The sequence below is a fragment of the Camelus ferus genome, chromosome 5 (genome assembly GCF_009834535.1).
Source record: "Camelus ferus isolate YT-003-E chromosome 5, BCGSAC_Cfer_1.0, whole genome shotgun sequence".
NCBI lineage: Eukaryota > Metazoa > Chordata > Mammalia > Artiodactyla > Camelidae > Camelus > Camelus ferus.
In genome coordinates this window covers 49364205-49375240 of record NC_045700.1, presented here as the reverse complement: position 1 = coordinate 49375240, position 11036 = coordinate 49364205, and the positions used below count along the sequence as shown (strand labels likewise).

At 40.4% G+C, this 11036-nt stretch overlaps 1 pseudogene; it reads left to right on the top strand.

The window, feature by feature from the left end:
- The first annotated feature begins 372 nt into the window (after positions 1-372).
- Positions 373-1851, top strand: LOC102507898 (annotated as a pseudogene).
- The last annotated feature ends 9185 nt before the right edge of the window (positions 1852-11036 follow it).

Below are 11036 nucleotides of genomic sequence, written 5' to 3'. Positions count from 1 at the left end.
TTTAATATAGCTAATCTTTTTCTGGATCCCTATTCTAAGATTCTTTTCAAACCCAAGTATTTCCCTGATGGGCAAATTGGAGACAGTAGATAAATGAGGTTGTGATGGGTATCACATAGTAGGGAGGGTCCCACGGCCACCTGACTTGGCCTGTACTTTTATCCTGGCCAACTTCTGGACCCCAGCGCTCTCAGTTCTTCCTGATTTCTGCCTCCCATCTCATCTACTTTCATGAACACTATACTGGTCCTGTTTTCCTTAAAACAAAACAAAGCATAACAAAAAGTTTGCTTTGCTTTAGTCGGGTTCCAAACAAGCTCCATTCATAAGTCAATTTTAATCCATAGGTGTCCTCACTCCTGAGACGCAGTGATGGGTGAGTGGCTGCTGCTGGGAGGCCAGGTGGGCACTCCAGGCTCAACGCAGGCCAGACGCTGCTCCATCTCAATCCATTGAGTCTTGACTCGGGGCTGGTTTGACAAGGCAGCGTTTGGGGTGTTAGCAGCCTGGGGCATGTTGTGGGTGCTGGCCTGGGACAGCAAGTGGTTTTAGTGGCACTGGAATGGTGAACGGCCAGCCCAGCACCAGTGCTCCTGGCACAGCAACCACCTGCCCGACTTCAGCTCTGTGGATTTGGGGCCACAATTCACCTTGTGCCTCTTCTACCCCAATGGGCTGACTTCTTCCAGGCTTCCTATGTAGTCTTGACCACAAAGCATCATGAAACCATCACAAACTGGCCAAGTTCTGTGTCTTGGAGCTGGAACTTGGAGGACCTGGGGCCCCATTATGTTTTGATGAGTTGATAAGTTGGGAATAAATGTCTGGAAGAGGAACACACGGCTATGGACTGTATCACCCACTCTAAGAATTGTTCCATCCATTCTATCTACTTTTAAGAAAAATGGCTTCAAAACACAGCATTTTTCAGTGTGAAAACAATGCTGGAGCTATATGTCCTTGGTAACAGGTAGACACTTGACTTGAATTGGTCTGATGGAGAATGATAGTGTCCTGATACCTATTGGAACTCTACAGATCTTGTTTCCTGGGTCTACAATGATAGCCCTGTCAAGGATGAAGTGGTAGTGATTGACAGTGGAGTCAGAAATACTCCTGGTATCATGGAGGATACTACAACTATCAATTCAAATTCAAGTCAGGGAGTTTGCTAGACTGCAAGTGGAAGACGTGCACCACCACGGACAGGCACTCTGGGACTCCACTGGGACATGGCCATGTCTGACATTGCAGTCATTTCAGAAATCATTTCAGAACTGGTTTAGACAGTAAGAGGCAACTATCTTCTCACCATTAGACTAACTAAAGATGGACTGATTGTTATCACCTACCAAGAAAGGCTTCTTGCTGCTGGGAGGCAGCTGAGTGTAATGGGGAGGCTATCTATGAATCTAAATTGTAGAGGGTGCAATGGGAAAAGAACAAGGTTATCTGTATGATATACCTTAAAAAGATTATGCTATTTAAGCCATTTTAGTGCACTGGTCAAAAAAAAAAAAAATGGAGTCTTAAACCTTCAATCCCCCATAACTACCTCAACTACAAAGGTTAGGATGCTAGGATCCAAGAATATCTGAAGTGGTCCACAGATCTGGATAAAGGCCTCCTCACTTCTTTGACCTCACCCTCTGCTCTTCAGGTTGAGTTTGTTTGGACTGTAAGGCTGGCAGGAGTAGAGTGGTCATTGGAGTTAAAGAGAAAAAGGATACTGACTGCTGTTTGCTGCTTTCATTTTCCTTGTATAGTACCATCATTATAATAAACTAATTTCTCTTCCCCATCCAAAGATGACTTTTCCATCACATTTTAATCAGAGGAACTGAGTGCATTGCACTGATGTCTTAGTGGACCAAGGATTTGAGCGCCATTGCTAGCATACCTTGCTCTGCTCGGCAAAAAAAGGCACTGAATAATTAAGCTCTGAGTTCATCCATTCCTACCTTTGTAAATTATCTATGATGGAAACTCCCCTCCATTCTCTGGGTTTGATAAACTTACTTGCTTACTCAGTGACTTTAAAAAATAAGCCAAGTCACCCAACTGCCTATGGGAGGAGGCAGAAAGAGTTTGGCAAGTTCAACCCAATGTTATTTATTTAGCATCAGTTATCTATCACCCACCCCTCCCCAAGCAGCACCTCCCCCCACCCTACAAGTGCAGAAGTACCTAGAGGGGAAGGAAAAGGCTTACTCAGCTGCTAATGTTCACTGTTTAGAAGTTTGTAAAGCAAACTAAGAGCTCTGAAATTCAGCCTGTTTATAGTGATACTATTGAGAAAATGAATTTATTCTACCCTGCGTCTCCACATATGATCAAATAAATAAATTTGCATGTCAACAAAATTTATAGGCCTCCCTACCATCTCTTTCTCTGTTTTTTTTTTTTTTTTTCTTGCAATTTTGTTTGTTTGTTATTGTTGAAGAAACTGGCTGTTTGTCCTGGGGTTTCCAACAGGTTGGGTTTTATTGATTGTGTCCCTGTGATGTTGTTTAACATGTTCCTCTGCCATTGTAAGCTGTAAATTAAGAGTTAGATCTAGACGCCTGATAAGATTCAAGTTCAGTTATTTTGTCAATAATAATTTCATACATAGTGTTTAGGAAGTACATATTGTCTGTCATCTCTTTTTGTTGATGTGAACAGCCACTGATGTGGTCGTTGCCTAGATCTGTTAATCCATTAGGAGGCTGCAAAATGGTGATATCCTACTGCTGTCATTCCTTTTTCATTTATTTGTTGAAAAAATTCTGTAAAGACAAAGTTCTTCTTGATTACTCTGAGACCAGTTTTGGTTTTTTTTTTTTTTTCTAACACAATGAATTGGTCCCCTAGCATTAAGAATTTCATTTTTGGTATTATACTGAACTTATGAATTTAAATATACTTGACATGTTTCAATCCATTGCATTTATCATCCTACTGATGCTCAAATGATCCCATCTCTGGCCAGCTGAATCTTTAAGCTGGTAGCCAAATCCTTTGGGCAGAATCCTACTAGTGTGCCATCACTTCCTTGCTACCAGGTAGGATAAGATATTCCAGACTCGTTTAATAAACTTGCTGCCTCAGACCTGGAATCAGCCATCTTACCAAGAGGTTTGTTTCCTTTTGGTGGCAAATAGTATCTAGAGACACAGTCAGGGTTCTAAAGGTGCTTGTTGCTGTTGCATTAGCCATTGTATACAGGCTTTTTCAGTGGACAGACCTAGAAAATGAGTACTTTTAAAACATAAAACACATTATGAATTGGTATTGCTTCCTCAGATTCATTTGCAGAACTATAGGACTTTTACTTACTCTCATTGATCTTACATTTGTGTCTGCTCTCACTAAAGCTGCAAATCCCAGTTTTCAATGATACCAATATATATACATTTTGGTTACATACACAACAGTTTCAGAACACCAATACCAATACTACCACAATATGATTACTGAATCAGTGGATAGAAACAAAAACCAGTAAGAAGACGTAATGGAAGAAAAGACCACATGTCTGATAGCTAAAACAAAATACAATACCTCAGCATATGCTTAACAAGAAATGTCCAAAATCTATATGAAGAAAGTTATAAACAGTCATGAAGATATAAAATTAGACTTTAACAGTTGGAAGGATGCACTATGTTCATAGAAAAACTCAGTATCATAAAGATCTTAGTTCTTCCTATTAATATTTAAATGATTTTCATAAAATTCCGCTAAAAATGCTATCAGGTTTTTTCTGAGAGCTAAATGAACTGCTTATATAGTATGTTTGGAAGAGTAAACATGCAAGAATAGCCAAGAAACCCCTCAAAAAAAAAAAAAAAAGAAAAAAATGGTATAACATTAAAACATATCAAAAACCTCTGTGATTAAAGCAGTTTTGTATTAATGCATGAATAGCTAGACAAATAGAGTAGAAAATTCAGAAATAGACCTAATTACATATAAAAATGTAGTATATGGTAAAAGTGGCATTCCTAATTAGTGAGGAAAAGATGGCTTTTAAATCAGTGGTGTTAGGACAACTGGATACGCATATATAAAGAGATAAAATTGAAGCCTTTCCTTATACTGTATACCGGGACAAATTTTAAATGATTGGGAAATTTATAGGTAGAAGATAACATATAAAAAAAAAGATAACATAAAAAAGATGATATATGAAAAAAGATGAATTACTTTATAACCTGGCATAGGAATATCTCTTTAAATTACAACTTAAAATCCAAGAATAATAAGTAAAAAGTTTGACATATACAATTACAGGAAAACAAGTGCTTTACATTTAATACACAGGCATTATATCAGACCCATTTGCAGATGAGAAATCTGAGACTCAGAGAAATTAAGTATCATGCCAGAGTTTACACAGTAAATGGCAGAGATGGGATTTGAACATAAAGAATTTGTAACTAATTGTACACTGAGCCACCTAAACTTCTGTTCACCCTAAGCTCATTGAGAAAATCAGAAAATAAACATTTTCCAGACCCCACTCACAATTGGGGAATCAAATCTTATTAATGCTATTAGACCAGTGCCATTGTTTGATATAGACTTCATGTTGAGCTTTAAAGTTAGGCACAAAGAGAGACTTCCATGTATTTTGAAGATTAAACTTAAATACATTATGACACTTAACATAGAGATGTACACTTCTTAGTTTTTGCTATCAGAAACTCTTGTATTACTGCAGCCTCTCCTCCCAAGCTACCTCATATATCTCTACCGTGAAATCATATAAAATGCCAAGAATCCTGTTTTAAATATATGAAACTTGAAAGAATCTTCAGATCTTTTAGTTTGTTATGGCTAAGTTATTTTAATGGGAATAAAATAATTCAAACTAGTTGTTGGGTTTATAAAGAAAGAAAGTGCCAATTGACTGAAGGTTTCACTTCCTGGCTGGTACTTGGTGTTTGTGCAAAGTCAGCAACTAGTACCAACATTCCTGCCCTTCCTGGTGTTTAATTTGTTAACATTTTAATTTTTCATTTCCTTCCAATGCATCTAAAACCTAGTCAACAAATACTGAATTTCTCTTTCTGTTTCTTCAAGAAAACTTTTAAAGTCAATTGTGCTTTTTCTCCATTAGGAGAATGGTTATTTAGAGGGGCTTGTGAGAACAATGCAATTAATTCATTCATTTCATGATAATTTATTAAGCACCAACTAATGTACCAGGCATTGTTCTAAGTGTTGGAAATACAAGGAAGATAAAGCAGACAAGTTTTTGTTCTCAAGGAGCTCACCTTCTATAGGAGGAGACAGGGGAAAAGCAATGAACAAACACAAAGTTGGATAATACCAGAGAGTGATTTGTTCTGTGAATAAAGCATTAAACACAGAGATGTGATAGGGACTGGGGCAGAGATCTTCCTTAGCTTGGATGGTCAGAGAAGTCCTTCTTTAAGATTTGAGTCACATGAAGACCCAAACAGAAAGATGTATGGGCAGAAGGAACAAGTGAAAAGGCCCTGAGGCAGGAAAGCACTTGGGGTGTATGAGGAAGAGGAAGACCACATGTAGCTGGAGGGAAATAAACTACACTGAACTGTAACTGACCTCCAGCAACTATTTAAGGATTCACTTGTTTGTTAGTTTATGCATTTACAATCTACCTTTTTCCAAAAAGGATTTAAAATAGTTTTTTGAATGTTGCTGTTCCTATAGGTTTGAGAAAAATAAAAGTGAGTCCGTTAGCAGGTAAAATCCAACAGATAGATCTAGGATAGACCATAAAGACTGTGGATGCAGGATGTTCACTTTTTTTTTTAAAGGCTCACACACCTTGAAATGTCATTTAAGAAATTATTTTCAGAGAAATTTGTTGCACTGAATTTAATTTCAAATCAACAGACCCATTATATGCTCTAATTAATCATGGCACATGCTATTTACCAAACTCCTGTAAAAACAAATTTCTTTTGTACACATTACAAAGAAATGTTACATAAAATTAAGCACCAAGTAATGACTTTAATTTGCGTTTAGTTAATAATACACAGATGATCACGCGGCTGTAAAGGAAGCCACTTGGGACATTAACAGACATGCTGGCACAGAGGAATTGGAAGAAGGCAGACTGTGAGCTCTGGGTGGGGAACCAAGAGGACCCAAGAGTTAATGGACATTAGATGTTTTGACTTCCAGATACAGGCAGAAACCTGCTGAAGGCCTTTGTCCAGGGAAGCCTGTCTGAATGAATTTCACGTTTCTTCATTGGTTTCTAAATTATTTTTTCCTTCTTGTCCAGCAAAAAGCTTTTACAAAACTTAGTGGAATTTTCATTTAACATGAGCTTTGCTGAATGGCCTTGACTCAAAAGCTTTTTTTTCTCCAGCTTTGCAAGAAGCCATAGTTGTCCCAATTCCATGAGCCACATTGCATGTCTAATTCTTGGCACTTAACGATCCCAAGCTAAGACACTCAGACTTTACATTTGGAAAATAAAATAGAGTGAAACCCTAATATTTTAAAGAAACCAATACTGCATTTCTCTGAGGTCTGCAGGCTATGTAAGCAATCATATGAACAGACACACAAAAATAAAAATTCCATATCCCATGTTGTAGCAGATGGGTTGGAAAACCAGTGGGCCAGAGGATTTGTGGTTAAAATTTGTTTATGCTTTCAGAAAGGACGAGTGGAAAGTTGGTAGGAGACTGAAGCAGCTCACTTTTCTCTTACAGCACTTTTCTGATATTTTCTCAATTCCGCTTCTTGCTCCCATCTAAAAGCCACCTAAAAGGGGATTTGTGCAGCAGAAGAGTCATGATGCCAAGACTCGAGAGGATTTCAATGCCCTGAGAAGCAGAGACTCCTAAAGATTATTTAAGGTTCCCACCAACCCACAGTGTGACTCTTAGTTGTCATTTCATCTGTCCATGTGCCTCTTTTGCATTGTACATGAAATGGGTATCAAAGAACTACTTACTTCATGGTAGCATTTTAGCTTTCCGAACAGGTGACAAACATCCTTCTCTTCTAGGTTGGAGGTTACATTGGTACCAACTCTGCTTCTCTCGCCATCTATGACCTGTCTCTGTTTCCCAAGAATGCTGGATTCAGTCATGCTTATCATTCTTCCTGGAACAAGATGGGAAGGAGGAGGGCTGTATGACTTCATTCAGAATAAAAGTTCCCCATAGTCCTTACCAGACTTTGGGGCAACAAGATAATGCAGTCACACAAACTGGCACACATCCCATTACAGGACTAATGATGAGCTGAAAACAAAAAGGAAATTTAAAGAAGGGAAGCCTCAGAAAGGAATTAATCAACAACTCCAAGGCAATATCATGCTGTGCTTATGTTTTCTGCAAATATTGACTTTGAAGAATTAAACATATGACTAAACACTAAGGCACTGTCCCTGTGAAAGAAAGTTTCTATGTGACTATTTCAGACAAAAGGCAGTGCAGAACAATAAAGGCAAGAGGGGCCCAAGCGTGGTGCTGTAACTTTCCTCCCCTGTAGGGAGGGGCAAGTGCTGTGCATGCGGTTACTGAACATGGTGTAGCATACATGTATATCTATCTCCCCATGCATGTCTGATTTGAACTGCAAGAAGAAGGAGGGAGTTAGAAAGGGACCTCTTGTTTCTTTTAAGTTTTCAAAGCATCACAGATTTCTCCAGAAGTCGTCTGGGACAGGGAGAAAAGTATGAACCCAAGATAGTTGAAAATGGGCATAGGGTAGGGAGAGAGAAAATACAGAGAGGCTCTGGAGCCCAGTCAATTCAAGTAGTACGAAATGCAAGTTAGAGAACGAAAGAGTGATTTCTTTAAAGACAAGGCCGCACTGGTTCTGGAAACCAGGGTCCCTCACTGGGCAAGACATGACTGTTTCAAACAAGAAGCCAAGTGGTAATGCTTGATGTGAACTACTTGTACTATATGAGTCATGGATGTATTCTTGCATATAAACTTCTTAGAGCAGACTGTCTCAGGCCACATCTTGACTACCTCCTGATGGCATGTTTACTGACTCTGTAGATTTGGATTTGGGTGTGTGGTATATTAGGTGATTATTCAGCAAATATTCACTCCTGTCCCCATCTCCTGCCCCCTCATCCTTTGATGGAGGCGTGTACTTTCCTGCTCCATTGATGTTAGGCTTGGGCCACATGACTTGCTTTGCCCAATGGAATATTAGCGGACATGACAGAAGCAGAGACTGAAAATGTGTTTGCGTGGTTGGGCTGGTCCTTCTTGTGTTTCTGCCATGAGAAGAAAATGCCAAGCCTAGCCTGGTGGTCTGAAGAGGGTGAAAAAAACATGTACAGCAGATCTTGACCCACTCTGTAGCTTGAAATCACAGCCAGCCAAACCAAGCCTGGACCAGCCAAACCCAATGTATGAGTGAGAATAAATGATTGTTCTTTTAAGCCACTAAGATAGGGAGTGGTTTGTTATATAGCATTTTGTGGCTAGAGCTAACTGGCGCAAGCAGAACAGCTGATGGATCTAGTGGAGGCGGCAAGGAACATGGGTTGTACAATGTTTACAAGGCACAGTGAGTGAGCGGAATGGCGGAGTCCCTGAGCCATGAATGGTGGGGACTGGTGTCTAGCACATACCCTTGGTGCACGGTAGCATGATGCTCTTGCTGAACACAGACCAAGGGTCAGAATGTGGTTACTTGTGGAACAAGAGGGACTACTTTGGGTCCCAAATGTGTGTGTGTATATATATATATATATGTGTGTGTGTATATATACACACACACACATATATATATATATATATATATATATATATATATATATATACACACCAGTATGTACCAGTGACTATTCTAGGTACAACTTTGTATCTATATATGAGTTAGTATCTATGACAGTTCTTGCTTTTGGAATGAGAGGGAGTGTGTTAGTGTTGTGCTTGGTGGTGGTTTCTTTGTCTTGTTTTGCTTGGCTTTGAGAGGGGCACAGAGACATGGAGAACTGAAGACCTAGTCTCTGCCTGCAACTGATTCGCTGAGCTGGGTTATTACCTGTTGGGAGAGGCTGAAGGAGCTATTTTCATGAGAGACTTTGTCATCTGGACCCCACCTGGCCCTCCTTGTGCACACTGAAGTGTGGCACAGAACCCAGGAACCCAGAAAGCTCTGGCTCCTTGCAGACCGGTGGGTGAGGGAGCTGTTGCCTGTGTTACAAACACTGTGTTCCCACCATGGGCATCATCCCTTGCTGCTGTTGTGGTTCCCTCCAGCCGTGTCATGAGTGGAGGCTCCAGAGCAGGAGTAGAAGGTGTTCGAGCACTCAGGGACTTGCATGAAAGGCATGCGAGCTAGTTGAGACCCTCCTTGGGGACTGCCAGAAATATACTGGGGAGACTTGGCAGGGAGATTGGAGCAGGGTGAGGCTGAAAGAAAGTAATTTGAGATAATAATGTTAACGGGACCTTATTTGAATGCACGTGTTGAGGGACCACAGAGATATTTCAGTTACTTTATGCACGTGGTTGAAAGGTCTAGTTGGCCCAGTGCCCACAGTCAACACCCATGAAGCTATCTGGATAATGCTGGGGGTCTGTCTTCAATGGCACATTTGCCTCGACAGATGACCCAGCCCTACTAGAAGGAGAGCATTGCCAAGCTATTGCCTCTGTGGAAACTCCACTGCCTCACTTTAGGATGATGACAGTACAAAGGTAAAGGGAGGAGAGAAATCAAAAGATGAGTAAGAAAGGGTGGTGTGGTCATCGGTGGGTCAGTACATCTTAGCAGATAGAAATTAACACATGGCTTTGTACATAGTAGGGCCTCAATAAGTGTGTGCTGCTAATGGGATATGAAAAGAATCTGGTGGACGGTGCCACCCCATCACTCTCCACTGTTTCTGGCAGCATCCGAGGGGCTGAAATTTCTCTCTTAGGCATATACATGTGACAGCAAGGAATACATCAGCCTCTGGAACCCCAGAGTGGGTCCCTGCAGGATAATATTGCCTCTGGCAGAAATCGAGAGAAACTCGGTGCTGATTTGTGCCGCGGTTGCTCACAGTATAAACAGAAGCTGCCACGGCTGTCCACTCAGCACTTCTTATCAGGCTACAGAAAAAAAAAGAAAAGTTTTTCTTTTTTAAAAGAAAGATGGAAGAAGGGCATTTTTAGTGCAGGCAGCAGCTCTTTACAACATAAACTGCTCAGCCCAGGGGAATTGAAATGGATGAAGCGTATGCAAAGTCAGCTAATGAGTGGAGTTTGGGTGAAAAATGGTAAAAGAAATTGCTTGATTTTATTGTTCTATCCATAGCGATGCTTGTTTTTAAAGTGGTCAGTGGCGCAGGTCTCACTGACATTGAGCATTTAGGGGAAGAAAGCTTGATCTCACAGTGGGTAGAGTAGGATTAAGTATAATAATTTATTTGCAAAATAAAGTTTCAATTGGATACTAATTGTATGAATTTCTAGGACCACCATTTATTAGGAGAAGTAAACTGACCACATTGCTGGTCTACCGGTAGAACGGGGGCCAGATTATTAATGAAGATGTCCCTTGGAAAGGGGAGATAGTACAAGTTGAGTGGTAGGCAATCCCCCTTCTGGTCTTGGCATGTCATGTGCTGACCTGGGCCAGTCATTTGTATCTCTCTGGGCTTCCTGATTGTTGTGCTCAAAGAGGTTACAGATGTGTGAACTAGTGAACCCTCTGCACCTGAGGCCTGGGGTAACTGAGGTGGTTGTCAGCCCAGGGCTCACCGAGGGCAGCCCTTGGGGCTCTGATGGCTCGCCCCATAGTCCCATGCAGGTTCAGGGAAAGGGCTCTAGTTCATGTTCTGCGTGTTCAAGCGCCTTTCTTTTGAAATCCTCAGAATGAAAAAGTTTGACTAGATTTGAAATCTATTTCTGTTATCAAAAGAGCATTTCAACATTTCTATTGGTCAGAGAAAATAAAAAAGAAGAGCTCTTCGACTCTTCAAGATAATTTCAACTGTTGTAAATTTTTGAATGGCTGTAAAAAATGGCTCTAAATTTTTTTATCACCTACTTGTGGGAACAAAGTTTCCCATCAATGGTGAC